Raw genomic sequence first — 17,500 nt, forward strand, 5'->3', positions numbered from 1 at the left:
AGTGTCGAGATTTAGCGGGACTCGAACCACAGTCCAGCAGATCACAAGGCAAGGACGTTTCCAGTAGGCCAACGGCCAAACTCAATAAGGACACGTCTGAGGCCTTTTTCTTGCATTAGACTAGAAACAGCTGCAATTGTTGTTGTTGTGTCCAAGTGTACATAACAAAGCGATACCTAAAGTTCCATAAAAATTTTAAAATCTATCAATGGAAGGAGTGATTTCTTTACTGTGATCCTTTGATATTGGGGAGAATGAGGTTAACTGATTTCCCCACCTGTTCCAGTAGAAGAAACTCGTCTGATTGGAACAAACAAAACGATTTTTCATTCAGCTGAAGTTGGTTGATTGGATGTTCAATGGATCCCATAACATTTTTACTAAGAAGAGACAAACATGTTGACACTGATTCTATAGGCAATTACTAAGGGCAAAAAATTTAATGTTATTTACACTGGAATAGTTCTTTTCTTTGCATTCAAATTGTTTGGCTGAGAAATCAAGAACATTGTTTTCGAAGTCTAAAAAAAGAAAATTAGGATATTGGAAAAAACAGTTCCAGAGATAAATTTTTAATTTACTTTGGAATTAGGAATTTGAGCTTAATGCACAAATTGCTATATTAGAATTTCAAAAAGAAATTAAAACTGAATATAAATTGTATTATATATATATATATATATATATATATATATATATATATATATATATATATATATATATATATATATATATATATATACACATAGATTCGTTCTGCTCAGAGCTGTAGTTGAACGTACTAAAAAAATACAAGAATTAAAGGAATATTCCTATTGGAATGTCGATGGCAAACTTCTGGAATAGGAGTCCCCAAGCCAATCCAGGAAATATTGAAGACGAAGGGGAGGAAAACTGCTGGGAAAAAGGAACAAGAGAAAATAGCAGTTTTAATACTTGAACTCCAATATAGGCTGCCATAAAAATCTCTGCGGTTTGGTGGCCTATTGGAAACGTCCCTGCTTGGTGATCAGCAGGCGCTAGTTCGATTCCTGCTCAAACTCATTAGTTCTCTTGGTGTCTGCAACCTCAGCATCATTTTGAGATAAGGATAGGTGGTAGGGGGTGGAGGAGCCTATAGGTCCAACTGCTAAGCCTGTAGCAGCAAATGCCTGCCCCTCCCTGGTCCTTGCTTGGGTAGCTTGGGCGCTGATCATATGTATATATGGTCAGTCTTTCCTCATTGGCAACTTCTCCTTAGGATATTTCTGTGAGCGATATACTAGAGAAATTTTACCTTAGATGTATCAACAGAGTTCTATCCTCCAGAGTGAGTATCCCGAAAGACATCGTGTATAAATCAGGGACGTGGTCATAAAAAGACATGGTTATCCTTCCTAGAATTGAGTTAACCTTGTCTCAAAGGATAAGGTAGCGGTAGGATTTGCGGGCAAGAGAGCCGTTACAATTCCTGTTCTTAATGTGCTACAACTAACACGTATCCCCTTCGCAGTCGCCATTTTTAACGATCGCTTGAAGAGGTTCTGACTTTTTTCTTGGTATTTTTGAATGCTTCAGCTTTTTTCTCATCAACTAAGTTAAGTACCCCTTTTTCTTGTGTTGGAGAATTCCACGTCTCCATCCAGTGTCCTATCTGATTTGTATGCTTTTATTGTTCCGAGGGCGGCATGCGGTCGGCACCATTGCACCATGTTGGTTACCAAATAGCTCAAAAACACTTAGATATTTAGTCATATTACTGTAAGAATATGTTTTAAATTGTTATTTTAAAGTGTGGTATCTTTATGGTATCCCCCCATCCTTCCTCTGTGTTTCTTGTGTCTTTTTTTATCAGCACTGACTTAAGCTAGTCTACCCTGGCCGGCGGCCATGCTTGGTAAATTTTCACTGGTGCACCATCCCTTCTATCACCTAACCATAGTGGTTGAGTGAGGCTGTCTATCTTCTCATGCTGTTGATTCGTCATGGCAAGGAACTCGTAACCCCATGTTCTAATGTTGACTAGTAAACCCCCTTGTGTCACCTTAACCCTTTTTAGGCTTCTCTCTTAGTCTTCGGTAGGCTATGCCTGGTTGTGAGGACTTATCCTCTTTGCACTCTCACTGCAGACCCCTTGGAACGCTATTGCTCTTCTAATGTTGCTGTTGGGCCCTCCTGTCATGACGCCTCACCATTTTCTGAGTCTCCCATCACTACCCACTTCTTTCCTTATCCTTGTGTCTCTTAGTGTACCTACTTGTAAGCTATCTTTCCTGGCCCTAAGTAGGTGAGATTTTCTCCTCCCTTGGTCAAAATCTCTCTGCTGCTTTAGAGACCCCCTCAGGTGTTTTCTCTGTCCCTTCCCATTCCTAGTTAGGCCATAGCCTGACTGTACTGGGAACTATGTTCCTCTTGTCATGTCATCTAACCCTAGCTTTTGAGCTTTCCCTCACCCGCTATGTAGGCTAGGATTGCCTGCACAGTTCTCCCTTTGGCCTAACCCTATTTAGGCGTAGAATAGATACCTCTTGGGGTCCTCCTCTGCCGCCTTGGCAGTGCCTGCTCTGTCTACAGCCTCGTTTCTTGTGCTATATCTCTCTTGCTTTGGAATCGTAACTCCCTTGCCTGGTTAGCCTATCTAGTCAGAGGTGTCGCCTTCTGTCCCTGCTTCCTGTCTTGTCAGCTTGAGTTCTTCTAGCACTAGCTGTGTGTTGGCTATGGCCCATTCCCTCTCTGGCCTCAGCTGCAACCTTACCCTAGTTATCTGTTCTTTCCCTATCCCGCATCTGAGGAACATTGTCCTCGGGAGTTAGTCGATTGAATCCTACCTGGTTGTTAGGACATCCTTTGAATTTCTAATTCTTATTATCCTGGCCGTCTTGTACGGCTCTCATTATCTTATGGGCTATCTCCCAACTTTTCATAAGTTAATGATAATGATCAGGTCTTGGCAGAATAAAGTACACAGAAAGCACTTGCCAGTATTCACCTTTCATTTTCATTCATAGCATTCTTTGTTTCATCCTATTTATAGTTTTGTCCATATGCAATTTTGGATATATCTATTTATAAATGAATGTATGTCTTTGATAATTTATATAAGTGCAGTACATAATTTAGTAAAATTATTTGTTGTGCTATATTTTTGTGCATATGTTTATATACATATATTTTGTATCATGCAATTATTGTTGAAATACATATTTTCAGATACATCAATAGATTTACACCACCAATCAAATTATACATGAAACTGGTTGTTGACTTATCCCAACAAGAATTTGTACAACCTTGAATACGGGGTGTATCTGATGTGCAGTATTTGATGCGTCGTTTGTATATGTTTAGATTATCTGAAATGGTAAGTGCATCACAATAGTTCTCAATATAGTTGATCTTGTTTGTACCATTCCTGCTCTGGAGAATAGATCATCTGAGATAAGAACTTCATCCTTGAAACTTGGTAAATGGTCTATGCTTTTGGTAGATATTACAGTTTTGCTTTTACTGACTAGAATTCATTTAGTAGGTACTGATTGACCTTGAAGATTTTGCTATATTATGCTAAATATATATTCAATTTATCTTCAGTGAAAAAGTGTTAGACTAATAGTTGTATTATGGTTATAGTGTTCATCTATCAACTGACCAGGAAAAATTCTAAAGAAGATTGGGAAAATATTGAATTAAGTGAAAATGTTCAATCAGGTATTGGTAAAAAAATTTTGTATAGTAGTTTTTCTGTATATATTTATGCATAACATACTTATGATTCTAGCAGCCAAATGAAAAAGTATAATAGGACATTTGTTTCATTTCATATTATTTGCATTTCCAGAATTTCCCTATGCTTATCCAAAAGATACTGGCAGTGAAGTGTACAGTAATGCCAGAGTAACAAGTATTATGGATAATATTAGTTGTATTGCTACAAGTGTTAGTCCTACTAAAACTAATTTGAGTGCTAGACCTACATTTGTTATTAATACTGCTACTACTACTACCCCTCCTCCTACTGCTGCTACTACTACAACTACTTCTTATGAGGATGTTGATTGTAGCATTTCCAATGGAAAAGATAATTTACAAAAACCTGAAATACATTATGAGACCATACAATTAGGGTTACATGAAGAAGGAGAACCAATATTCACAACCATAGAATCAAATGGTAAGATGTTATCGTGAATCAATATTTATAAGAGATCAAAACAAAATAATTTTTCCTCAATAAATGGTCAGTTCTGAAATGCAATTAAATAGATACATAATAGAAATCATATATATATATATATATATATATATATATATATATATATATATATATATATATATATATATATATATATATGTGTGTGTGTGTGTGTGTGTGTGTGTGTATATGTGTGTGTGTGCGCGCGCGCGTGTGTGTAATCATAAAATCGAATAGTCTTATATTTATGCCAATTGTTTATGCACTGGATTATTAACTTTTAATATTTTTTTTTTCAGAGTCTACCAGTAGCTTGCAAAAGAAAAAAGAAAAACCAGTGTGGCCTGATAAAGAAGCAACGGATGAAAATTTGTAGACTTATGAAAGAACTTGAACAAATGAAGGTAAGCCCCAAAAAATGTGATACATGTACCCTAACAAAATATCGATTTTCTTACGGTAAATGCTACAGTATCATTCCACAATCTAGTCACAGCTGGAATAAAACTTTTAGAATACTGTGTAGTATTGAGGTGATGCTGTTAGAATTAGCATAACTCGCTCTCGACTCAGATCCACTTGTACAAATTTTAGTTCATATTTCACATTTGCATCAGATATTTAAAACGTTTCCATTTTCACTTAATATTAAACTTATTCTGATTAAACAGATTTTTCTTCCGGCAAATTGTTAATTACTTTTCGAAAAACCCAATAAGAAATATTTAATGAAAGACAATCTAATATGATACAGAAAAGTCATTTCATTTTCTATAACCCTGTTATAAAAAGAAGCCTTTGTGTCTTATAGCTTATCTTTTGTTTCGCTAAAAAAAAAAAACAAATATTAAAATAATAATACAATACCCTTGATACGAAAAGTTTTCATAATAAGGTTTAAAGTTCAGTTGGAAATAGTAATTTCTTTTCTTTGTTTTTACATTACAAAATCTATAAAGATGAATTATGTACGAGTTCAATCCCAGTAAATTCAGTAATTTACAATAAGAGAAAAACTTCTATATAGCCTAAAGGCTAAGTCTTATTATTATTATTATTATTATTATTATTATTATTATTACCTCCGCCAACGAAGTTGGAAGGAGATTATGTTTTACCGCCTGTTTGTGTGTGTTTGTTTGTTTGTGAACAGCTTCCTGGCCAAAATTTATTCGTAGAGTAATGAAACTCTCAGGGATTAACTGTTATGTAAAAAACTAAAAGGGATTAAATCTTGGAAGGACAAGGTCAAAGGTTAAGGTCATGGTCAAGCTAAATGACCAATGCACGTAACCAGCCATAAGTTTGGACACCCCTGTCACAGAGACTTCAAATTTGGTTCATATTTGAGTGTATTAAAATCCACGCTAATTAATAAATGTTAAGGTTAAAGGTCAAGATCAGGGTCGAGCAATAGGTTGAGAAATAAACTGCCGCAGCGGAGGCCTGCGTTCCACTAAGTGCCCCTCTAAAGTGAATTCTTTTTAGTGGGTCAGATTTTCACCGACTGGCAGGGGTGCCCTTTTAGCTCAGAAAAGTTTCCTAACAGCTGATTGGTAGGTAGTATTTTTGTCCTACCAATCAGCTATTAAGAAACTTCTCCGAACTAAAGTGGCACCCCTGCGAGTCGGTGCCAATCTGCCTCACTAAAAAGAATTGACTATAGTTAATATTATTATTATTATTATTATTATTATTATTATTATTATTATTATTAACTAGCTAAACTACAAGCTTATTTGGAAAAGCTGGATACTATAGGCCCAAGGGCTCCAACAGGGGAAAGTAGCCCAGTGAGAAAAATAGATAAGAAAATAAATAAGATATAGGAGAAAAATAATTAGTGAATATAAAATATCTTAAGATCAGGAACAACGTTAAAACAGACATATCATATATAAGCTATTAGGACAGACTCATATCAGCCTGTTCAACGTGAAAAAGAAAAAATTCGCTGCAAATTTGAACTCCTGAAGTTCCATATAAGATTAATAAGATATTTAAACACTAAACTGTTAAAAAAAACAATGCAGTTCTCAGCCATATTTTAAGAAATGCAGGCGACTGTAATTTTCACCCTACGTTGTTATCATATCATAGGAGTTGGTGACCGTAATATCACTCCTTAAGGTCTATGTATTCGATTTTTAAAACGGTAAATGGCTGCCAACATTTATTCCAAGATTTTTACCGTTTTTAATGCAAGTTTTTAACAGTGTACTTTTAAAACAGTTTTTCCTGTACACGAGACTATCAGTGAACATTACCTTCATTTGACAAAACTCTCTCTCTCTCTCTCTCTCTCTCTCTCTCTCTCTCTCTCTCTCTCTCTCTCTCTCTCCTAATGCTTTCGGCTATGGCTATATTGACTCTTGGCTATGGTACCAAATTCCAGTGTCTTCCAGCACGAGCGGAAACGGATGAACACATTCCTACAAAATCGGAATACTTTCGTTTAAGCAATGAATTGGGAACCTCACTTTATCCAGCTGTTCTAGGTTCCACATGTTAGGTGGAAGAGAAAGAATTAGATAAAAACAGTTCCTATTCTCGATCAGAGAACTTGTACGTCATGAAACTTTCGAACCGTTCAAAAGATCGTCAGCGAAGGAGGACAAAGCCAAAAGTGAGGGTCATAAAAGGTTGTTCTCAGAAAGCAGAGGATTTCAGAAAATAAAAGATCTTTTCTTTATTGTTGATGTTTCGTGAACGTTATAACGATATTTCCAGGACTATAAAGATACGCAAGGAAACACCAGGAAACACAAAATTAAAAATTAAGAATGATTAGAAAATAAAATTAATAGAAAAAAAAATCAAATGAATCAAAGCAAAAAATATTTATGATGCAAAAAGATTACTGTTGTGATACAAACTTCAAAAGGAAAAGAAAAATTAAAAATACAGTGTTGATTACAAATGAACGGAGGATTTTAGAGTTGAAAATTAAACCAATCATTTAATCATCACTTTGCTAAGTTGTATACGCCGTTTTTCGTAGATTACACTTTATATATACTGTATATATATACATATATATATATATATATACATATATATATATATATATATATATATATATATATATATATATATATATATATATATATACTGTATATGATATATATATATATATATATATATATATATATATATATATATATATATATATATATATATATATATATATATACTGTATATGATATATATATATATATATATATATATATATATATATATATATATATATATATATATATATATATATATAAATATGTATTGACCTATGAAAACTTGAATATGTACTTTTCCTAAGTATTTCGAATATTGGACGAGAGAGAGAGAGAGAGAGAGAGAGAGAGAGAGAGAGAGAGAGAGAGAGAGAGAGAGAGAGAGAGTGTGTGATATTGATGATGATGATGATGATGATGATGATAGGGCTCAATACAACATCGTATAAAACTCATACAAATATTCCAAAGAATTTCTTATCACAAAAATACTCATAATTCACTAATATTCATATCACAGACTATCAATATTCGTAGAAAAAGTAATAGTATTTTAAGATGATTTTATGTTAATGCAAATTTGTAATGTGTATCTGTTGGAATACAGTAATGTTATACAATCAGGGAAAAATTACCTAAAATATCTGCCTAAGAAAAGTAGATTTCAACAGGAAATCAATATTATTAGTATTGTAAGAAAGTCTAAAAGTCAGAACTTCTAAAACTATTTGGAAAAATTAAGCCTTTTTATAAGGCCTTAATGAGTGCATAAATATATTTTTCATAGGAAAGATACTAAAAGCGACAAATCTATGGAAAATACCTTAATAATAAGCACAAAATGTATGAAAATCTAAAACAAAAATTGTAAACGAAATAGTTATTATACGTTTAAAGGCCACTCATGAATGGCAGAGGCCCGGGACAGTGACAACGCCCTGGAAGAAGAATGGCCTAGAGACTGACCTTATAGACTGTACATACGATCAGCACCCAAGCCCTCTCTCCACCCAGGCTAGACTATGGTTGGCCAGGCAATGGCTGCTGATGACTCCCGTAAATACTCCATCCTTAGCTCACAATGATGGTGAGGTTGCAGACACTACAAGAAACTGGTCTCGAAATCCAGCCCATCAGATAACTAAGCAGAGATATTTCCAATAGGCAATTGAAATTGGTTTTAGGACACCAATAAATATGAGATTCTCAAAGACCTCTACTTGTCATGACACGAAGAAGAAGAAGAAGAAGAAGAAGAAGAAAAGCAAAGCTTTCCGGTAAAGCTTAGGTGAAGTGCGTAAATTGCTTCGAGAATCTTATCAGATTACACTCAACCTTTAATAGGCTTATTAAATATGTTGGCAATCCTCAAACTGTCCTGCGCTAAGGTATTACTGCTTCTCTCTCTCTCTCTCTCTCTCTCTCTCTCTCTCTCTCTCTCTCTCTCTCCAAACCCTGTAGCAAATAAGATATTTGCTTCAGTATCTTTCTATGAAAGAAAATTGTCCTTCCATAAATGCTCGAAGACTTCATTTCTCCAACTTGTGATGAAAGTCCTTTGCTAACGAGCACTCTGGGTCCAACCTTGAAAAATCTCAGGTCGGTGATTCGTTATAGAGGAAACCAGATCACACGGAGAGAGAGAGAGAGAGAGAGAGAGAGAGAGAGAGAGAGAGAGAGAGAGAGAGAGAGATATTAGAAATGTTTTAGTGTGTGTATTAACATAGGGCGAAAGAAAGCCAGGGATTTCTTCATAAAGGAAATATCTTACGAATGAGACAGACAGACAGACGGAATCATTATCCAAACGAAAACACAACCTTTATGTAAAATCTTGGCTAGATGATTCGTGTAGAGAAAACCAGATGAGCCACTGAAAGGGGGGCAGAGAGAGAGAGAGAGAGAGAGAGAGAGAGAGAGAGAGAGAGAGAGAGAGATTAAATAATGATTGTATTATATACATAAGCCCCCACACAAAAACACAGAGAGAGAGAGAGAGAGAGAGAGAGAGAGAGAGAGAGAGAGAGAGAGAGAGAGAGAGAGAGAGAGAGAGAATTTCAACATTGCTCATTTTTGAGAATTGAATTTTTACTCGAATGTAGTTTATTTCTCAGCACTACTTAGTCTCTTGATGAATTTATTGAGAAATGAAAAATAAAATCGTTTTACCCAAAACGAAGATTCCTACTGAAGCTTTGTTTTAATGAACATTTCAAGAAGAAGAAAACAAGAAGGAAAAACTCTCATGGTTTGATTATTCTTCTCGTTTCATTTATTCTCCGGTCTTTTAAATACTGTTCCGCGCACTCTCTCTCTCTCTCTCTCTCTCTCTCTCTCTCTCTCTCTCTCTCTCTCTCTCTCTCTCTCTCTCTCTCTCTGAATTTATTCTAGTTTTCCTGTCCACTGAAATTATAATCCTGACAGTAACAGAGAATATTATAACCCTGACTTTCTATGATCTCCGCTTCTGTTCGAAGCCGTGTTTCTATAATGGCTCGATTTCCAACAAGAAATTCTAAGAAATTCAATTAATAAACCAATTTCTTCTTTCCTGGAACCATTAAACAGATGCTATTGCAATTCATTATTTTATTTTACCATTTTCTCACTGTTAGAAAAATTATATTTTCATTGATAAAGTCTATGACCTGAATATTTGGTGCTTACTATAACCTTTTTTTACCAAGCTGTGTAATGTTTTTTTTTTCTAAATTCTATTCCCTATCCTTGTTTATTCATGTTTTTTTTTTTTATAATTGACTTGTCAATATGATACTGTAGATATGGAGTTATCAATTGATATTACTGATAAGGAGCTTCCCATTGACACTATGATTGTGCATAAAAATTCCCATTCATTTCAAATTGGCAATCTTTTATACACAATATAATTATAATTTTAATTACCTCTATTATAATATTATTAGAAAACTTGACAATTAAATTTTTTACTTTGTAAGGTATTAAAGGTAAATCCCAATACGTCATCTTATTTTCTTTTAGGTTTTTATTGTTTATTTTAATGTTGTTACTGTTCTTGAAATACTTTATTTTAATTGTTCATTACTTCTCTTGTAATTTCCTTATTTCCTTTCCTCACTGGGCTATTTTCCCTGTTAGATCCCTCGGGCTTAGAGAATCTTGCTTTTCCAACTAGGGTTGTAAATTAGCAAGTAATAATAATAATAATAATAATAATAATAATAATAATAAAAATAATAATAATAAAATTATTATTATTATTATTATTATTATTATTATTATTATTATTATTATTATTATTATTATTACTTGCTAAACTACAACCCTAGTTGGAAAAAGAATGCTATAAGCCCAAGGGCTCCAACAGAGAAAATAGCCCAGTGAAGAAATGAAACAGGGAAAAATATAACATCTGAAGAAGAGTAACAATATCAAAATAAATATTTCCTATATAAGCAATAAAACTTTGAAAACAGAAGTAAGAGATATAGGATAGAATAGTGTGCCCGAGTGTACCCTCAAGCAAGAGAATTCTAACCCAAGACAGTGGAAGACCATGGTACAGAGGCTATGGCACTACCCATGACTAGAGAACAAAGGTTTGATTTTGGAGTGTCCTTCTCCTAGAAGAGCTGCTTACCATAGCTAAAGAGCCTCTTCTACCCTTACCAAAAGGAATGTAATAATAATAATAATAATAATAATAATAATAATAATAATAATCTCTCTCTCTCTCTCTCTCTCTCTCTCTCTCTCTCTCTCTCTCTCTCTCGTTTCCCACCACTTAGTATTACACTTTCACAAGAAAATGGGGCTGTACACTAGGGTGGTTGGAGAGGGGAGACTAATCGCCCCCCCCCCCCCCCCCTCCCTACCTCTCCAACTTTCCTCAAGATTATCGTTTGGGGCTGAGAGAGAGAGAGAGAGAGAGAGAGAGAGAGAGAGAGAGAGAGAGAGAGAGAGAGAGAGTGAGAGACATTGTTGTCCTGAAAATGACTAACTTTCCTCGAAGAAAATTAATTGAAGATACTTACTTACCGAACTACTTTTCATTTCATTACTTGCGAGGTGGAAATATTGTTCAATAAAGCGTATCTGCGCTGTTCAATTAACTTTTTTTCTCGTTCGTTTAAATTTGATTTTAAAGTTATGGGTACGAATAGATAGATAGACAGATAGATTGATAGATAGATAGATTATAAAATCCTATCCAAAGAGTGACATACCAGAATATATTTACGAGATGGTATGATTTTGCTCTTATTATTATTATTATTATTATTATTATTATTATTATTATTATTTTTTTTTTTTTTTATTATTATTATTATTATTATTATTATTATTATTATTATTATTGGCTAAGTTACAAAACACTAGTTTGAAAAGCAAGGTTTTATAAACCAAAGGGCTCCAACAGAAAAAAAATAGCCCCGTGAGGAAAGAAAATAAGGAAACGAATAAATGCTCAACACTGGTTGCTTACAAAAATTGGATTTAAATATAGTCTAAAGATATTTAAACCATTTTTTAGATATAAAATTAGATAAAGAATAACGTTTGTAAACTCCTTCATCATTAATTACTTGAAAATACATGAAACATTTATCATTAAAATGTAGAAGTTGATAAAAAAAAAACACTCTTCAACATTCAACAACTTCATCGCCATTATGATGACGAAAGCAATAACTAAGATGGAAGTTGTGAGCAATTCCTCGAATATCATCATTTAACGAGACAGATTTATTTTGCTTTAAAATTGTTGCGAGCCATTTTTACCTACGCCAACGAAGTTGGAAGGAGGTTATGTTTTACCCCTTGTTTGTGTTTGTTTGTCTGTTTATGTGTTTGTTTGTGTGTGTTTGTTTATGAACAGCTTCCTGGCCACAATTTTATTTGTATTGTAATAAAACTTACTGGGATGAACTATTATGTAAAAAGCTGGAAATGATTAAATTTTGGAAGGTCAAGATCAATGATCAAGGTAACGGTCAAGCAAAATGTCCAATTCACGTAATCAGCCATAAGTTTGTACATCGTTGTCACAGAGACTTCAAACTTGGTTCATATTTTTTTGTATGAAAATCCACGCCAATTAACACATTTTAAGGTCAAAAGTCAAGGTCAAGGTTGAGCAAAAGGTCATGAAATACGCCACCATGGCGGATTTCTGCGCTCTACTGAGTGTCCCTCTATTTCTTTTTGGTTTGGCTCCCTCTTTCTTTTTATCGGATATATATCTAAAGTTAAACGTTGTACTTCTTAGTTCGTGTGATTGTCTTCCTTTATGAACTCTTGAATCATCGAATCAACTCCCAAATAGCATCGTTCAACAACTGCTTCAAATCTCCTGTGCCGAGACTCTGCAGTAGTCTACACTATTGCTTGTTCTTGGGGGATTGTGGTATTCTTGCATGGGATAAATGCTCCGTGTGTGATGGCGTAGATACTTTTGTCTCGGTCTTCCTCTACTTCATTGAGTTATGGGTCTGCCCAGCACGTAGGTATCACCAGAATATTTATATCCCGACTCAGCTTCAATTGGAATAGAACTCGAGAGATCGTGGATCTCATCAGGGTGTAGAATGTAAGAGCAATCAGCTGTTGTTCACTTGAAGCTAAACTCGCATTATTTCTATATAGTACAGCGGCATAGCAGACCAATTGTTCAAATTGGTCTAAAAGCACCAAAATTGGCACACATGTAGATTAATATATTCTAAACATTTTTGGATATGGAGGCATTCAAGATTAGCCCTTAGGAAGATATGGCGGCCATTGTTCAAAATGGCCGCCATTTAACATTAGCGTCATTACATAGACTTCATTATGTGTCGTTAGTTTGGTGCTAGATGGGCCAAAATTCCCTTTTTTTACATCAGAATTAACATCAATAAATGTTTAACAGATATTTAGATGAATCTTCTCAAAAATGGCCCCCAAACTGGCCGCCATTTAGCAAGTGTCCCTTGCTAAACTCTGTGAAGACGTCTGGATGTTTGTTTGCCAGTTCTGCCATGTCCCGTAGATGCACTGGTATCCATCGGGCATAGTTCGTGTGGTCTAGTGCGAAGAACCACGGAGCCAGTTCTGTCAGAGCATCCACGTACATGCTAAAATTGGCTTCTCTCAGAGATCGCACATAGATCAGAGTGGACAGCTCCAGTGCCAAGACTGTTGACCAGTACTGAAACTGCGGATAACTCTGTTCTCTCTGACTGCACCAGTCTTCGAAGCTTTCAGGGTGCTCATCATCTTCTGTATTGGTGGTGCTGTACTTGTCATAGGCACGCCATTGGAGATTATACAACGCAGCCGCTGTGACTTGGTGTGCTCTTCTGGTGCGTGTGACGTGAGCTGCTCGAAGAAATGAGTCTGCTATTCCTTCAGTTGTGATCTCTGCTTGTACCAGTGCTTGGGTCCACCCACTTCCCTGCAACCAGTCACCCAGGGTCTTCAGTGCCGTCATCTCAATATGCAACCCCCCAAACATCACCACCAGTTGGTCTTCTCCATATGTGTTTGGCCACTTCCACTGGATCTGTTTTGCTAGAGTGAATAGTGGCTGGTCGCAAGTCAGAACTGGAGTTTGGCCTGGGTTGAGATGTTTAACTGCACTCCTGACTACATCAATAGAGTGTCTGATCATTGCCACAGTGTGAGCACTCTCCTGGAACAAGGGAAGCAGGGACGTTGGTGTGATGACTGGTTGCTTTGGATCTTGGTGCCTTGCATGGTATGCAGCCCATGATGTGTTTTCACAGGCCTCAACATCATCTTTGAGAACACTTCTCGTGTTCTCCAGCCACATATACTCATCTTCTATGTGCTGCTCACAGTTGTGGCGTCTAAGAGAGGTCACAGAAGTAGCTGGGATCATTTGCCCTTTGACAGAAGAAGCAACAGGACGTACATCCGTGTAATATTCTGGTAGAGGCTCAACCGTCTTTGATCCAGTATCACGCCCAGTGAGAGCAATGCTACGATCCACTCCCTCATCTGCACACGTTGGGTGTTGAAAAAGCGAGATTCCTGTTCCATGGAATGAATTCTTGGCTGTGGTGGCACTTGGGTTGTGGTCAATGTTGTCCACAGCCGCAGTTGTGAACACATTGCTACGCAGGGTAGGCGGGCAGACCACTTCCTCTATGCGGTACAGCTGACACACGCTGTTTCCCATCTGGGCAGAAAGACGTAGGACTCTGTCATATGAGATGCTTAGGCCCAGAGAGAAGAGCTTGTCCACAAGTCCTCTCTTGCGTGTTTCAGCATACAGCATCAGCCCAACATAGGTTGGAAGAGGAGTTTCTTGAGACGTACTGTGTCTGACAGCTGGAGGCTCCTGTGTCTTGGTTGCTCCCTGCTTCCGACTTTGCTTGACACTGTTGAACTTGAGAAGCTGCGCAATGGAAAGAGCTGCTTGTGTTGAAGAGGAATGGCTTTGATTCTTGATGGTGGGGCCATCCAGCACCATATTTACCATTGCAACTAGTACGTTTGGCACAGAGTCCTCCTGACAGCCGCCCGGGAATGATCCACGGAATTGGTAAGTGTCTTCAAACATATATCGACGAACTATCTGTGCAGCACGCGCAAGGTGAACTGCCTCAGTGTCACAGTCTTGCTCGCAGGCTTTGCCTAGCGCTTCACCAATGTCTTCATCAAACGCTAGTAAAACATCTCGGCCTTTGCTGTGGGATCTCAGGCCTGGTAACTAGGCTAACAGGCGCTCTTTCAGCCTTGTGCTATTAACTTTCTGGCACAAAACAACCCCGAGCTGTTCCATTCTTGTTGTGTATAGCTTTACAAGTTCTGCGAGTCTGAAGACTGGGGTGGTGTCCTCTTCTAGGTGGGTTTCCTCGATATACAGGACCAGTTCAGCCAGTACGATTCTTGACATTACACCTTCATGGTCAGTTTTCTGCTCGGCTTCTACAGTGGTCTTTGCACGATAGTAAAGAGCCAACAAACACTTGGAATGGTACTTGGCCTCCAGAGCCACCATATCACCCATGCTGAGCCTGGCTATGAGTTCATTGTCCCCAACTTGCGCTGCACACTTCCGTACGCGTGTGTCCACCTGGAAGGTTGTTACTTCATGTAGGGTCTCTGTGCCAGACTTTCCACAGAAAAAGCAGGAGGTGCCGCTGGTAGTGGCTTCTGAAGAGTGTGTTCTGGCGCGCTTGGCCTGGACATTGTCAGTACTATCAAATGCTGAGCTGCTTGCGATGCGTCTCTTCTCTGCTCTTCGTAGCATTGTGTTATTGTATTTGAGCATACATGTTTTATGCCACTTGGCCTGGTGGGCAACCATTGTCGCCTCAACACCTTGTCCTTCATCTAGTCTCTGTAACTGAACAGTTCTTGGCAGTTCTCCGAGTTCATCAAATTTGACCAAGTTTGCAGCCATTGTCGTGTATCCACTCCCAGGGTCTCGGCGTTTAGACAGTACTGGGCAGACAAGTGACTCTGTTGTCTCCTCTTGACATACAAGACACAGCTTCCAGTTTGTCTCAGGAGGTGTTGTGGGAGTACGTTGCTCAAAAGTATCGACCAGTTGGAACTTCTTTGCCATGGCTGCAGTCTGGAACAACGCGTCTCTGATGTCAGGTGGTGCTGCTGCTGCCTCACCTGCAAAGACACAAAACACCACCATGTTACCACAAGTTACTACTACAAACACCATGACTATCAACACTATACTATTACTGCAGCCGCCGTCACTGCCACCAACGCTGCCGCTGCAAAGTAAAATTCATTTTCTTGTGAAATGGTAGCCAAATTATTTGGTAAGCACAGAAGTATGTGTAATTGTACAATACTTATCACCTCTAGCACACTTATCACCTTTAGCATCCACAAAAAGACAAATTATGGTACATATTCAATGACGCTAATGGTAAATAGCGGCCATTTTGAAAAATGGCCGCCAAATGTGCTACGGGGAGAATCTTGAATGCCTCCATATCCAAAATTGTTCAGAATGTATTAATCCACATGTGTGCCAATTTTGGTGCTTTTAGAACAATTTGAACAATTGGTTTCATATTTCTTACTATGCCGCTGGGCTAATACGCATTTACGAGGCCTTTCTTCTGAATACTACGGTGAATGAGGTTAGGCTCAAGTAACGGTTACGTCTATAATTCTATTTATAAGTATTATTTCTAAATACTTAGTTAGTAGCCTTAATCCTATACTTAACAACATCTCAGATTCAAACGCAAGAAACTATATAGACTTAACTTTCTAAACTTTACTTTTAAAACTATGATAAAAGAGAGAGAGAGAGAGAGAGAGAGAGAGAGAGAGAGAGAGAGAGAGAGAGAGAGAGAGAGAGATTCAAATCCATTTCCACTGATCAATCGGGTACTGAGGTCCACAATAGACCACTAATTACCATAAAAATTTTGGTCCTTCCAAAATAGCGCTTTCTGGCATCAATCCAAGGTAATCTACACCAACCAATCAGCAGCTTCATTATCAGAAGCTCTCGCTACCAACACTTTTAATCTAAACTTTGTACCTTAATGCTTTTATTCAACTAAAATTTTAATACAACAACAATATCTATTCCACTGCAGGACAGGCATCAGACATGTCTTTTTTCATGTCCGGGATTTGGCCAGTTATCATCATGACGCTAGACACTTCGGATTTGTGATCATGGGAGATTTTTGTTTGATCGCTCACGGCAAACCAACCTAGTGTAGGTATCCCTGACTAGTACAGCTTTGCTGATCATGGCGATACGCAAACCCTTTCACAACGATAAGGAATCCCACAAGTAATTCAATGTTTCAAATGCAATTAAAGTTTTGAAAAAAAAAAAAATTCTCCCATCTCTTAAAACGAAACATTATGAAAAGTTTGAACGTAAAAATTAGAGATGTTACAATTTGAATTGTGAACAAAAGAACCTTTGCTATGTTGCAATCTGCCATGAATGATGTGTCGTTTGGAGAGAACAAGCAGCAAACAGCCGTTGCAATGTTCTCCTGAGAAACAGTGTCAGAATTATGAACACAAAAACTAACCACGTTTTGCTGATTCGCCCCTCTAGCGAGAGGTTCATGAATATATATATATATATATATATATATATATATATATATATATATATATATATATATATATATATATATATATATATATATATCTATATCTATATATATATCCATATATATATATATATATATATATATATATATCTATATATATCATATATATATATATATATATATATATATATATATATATATATATATATATATATATATATTTAGGTTATACATTTGTATGCATAATGATAACTTTGTATGTTTAAACGTGT

The 17,500-nt window shown here is 36.6% G+C and overlaps 1 pseudogene; it reads left to right on the forward strand.

The window, feature by feature from the left end:
- LOC137625594 (uncharacterized) overlaps positions 1-17,500 on the forward strand; it is an 18,475-nt pseudogene that overhangs the window by 304 nt on the left and 671 nt on the right.

The sequence above is a fragment of the Palaemon carinicauda genome, chromosome 32 (assembly GCF_036898095.1).
Source record: "Palaemon carinicauda isolate YSFRI2023 chromosome 32, ASM3689809v2, whole genome shotgun sequence".
Lineage (NCBI taxonomy): Eukaryota > Metazoa > Arthropoda > Malacostraca > Decapoda > Palaemonidae > Palaemon > Palaemon carinicauda.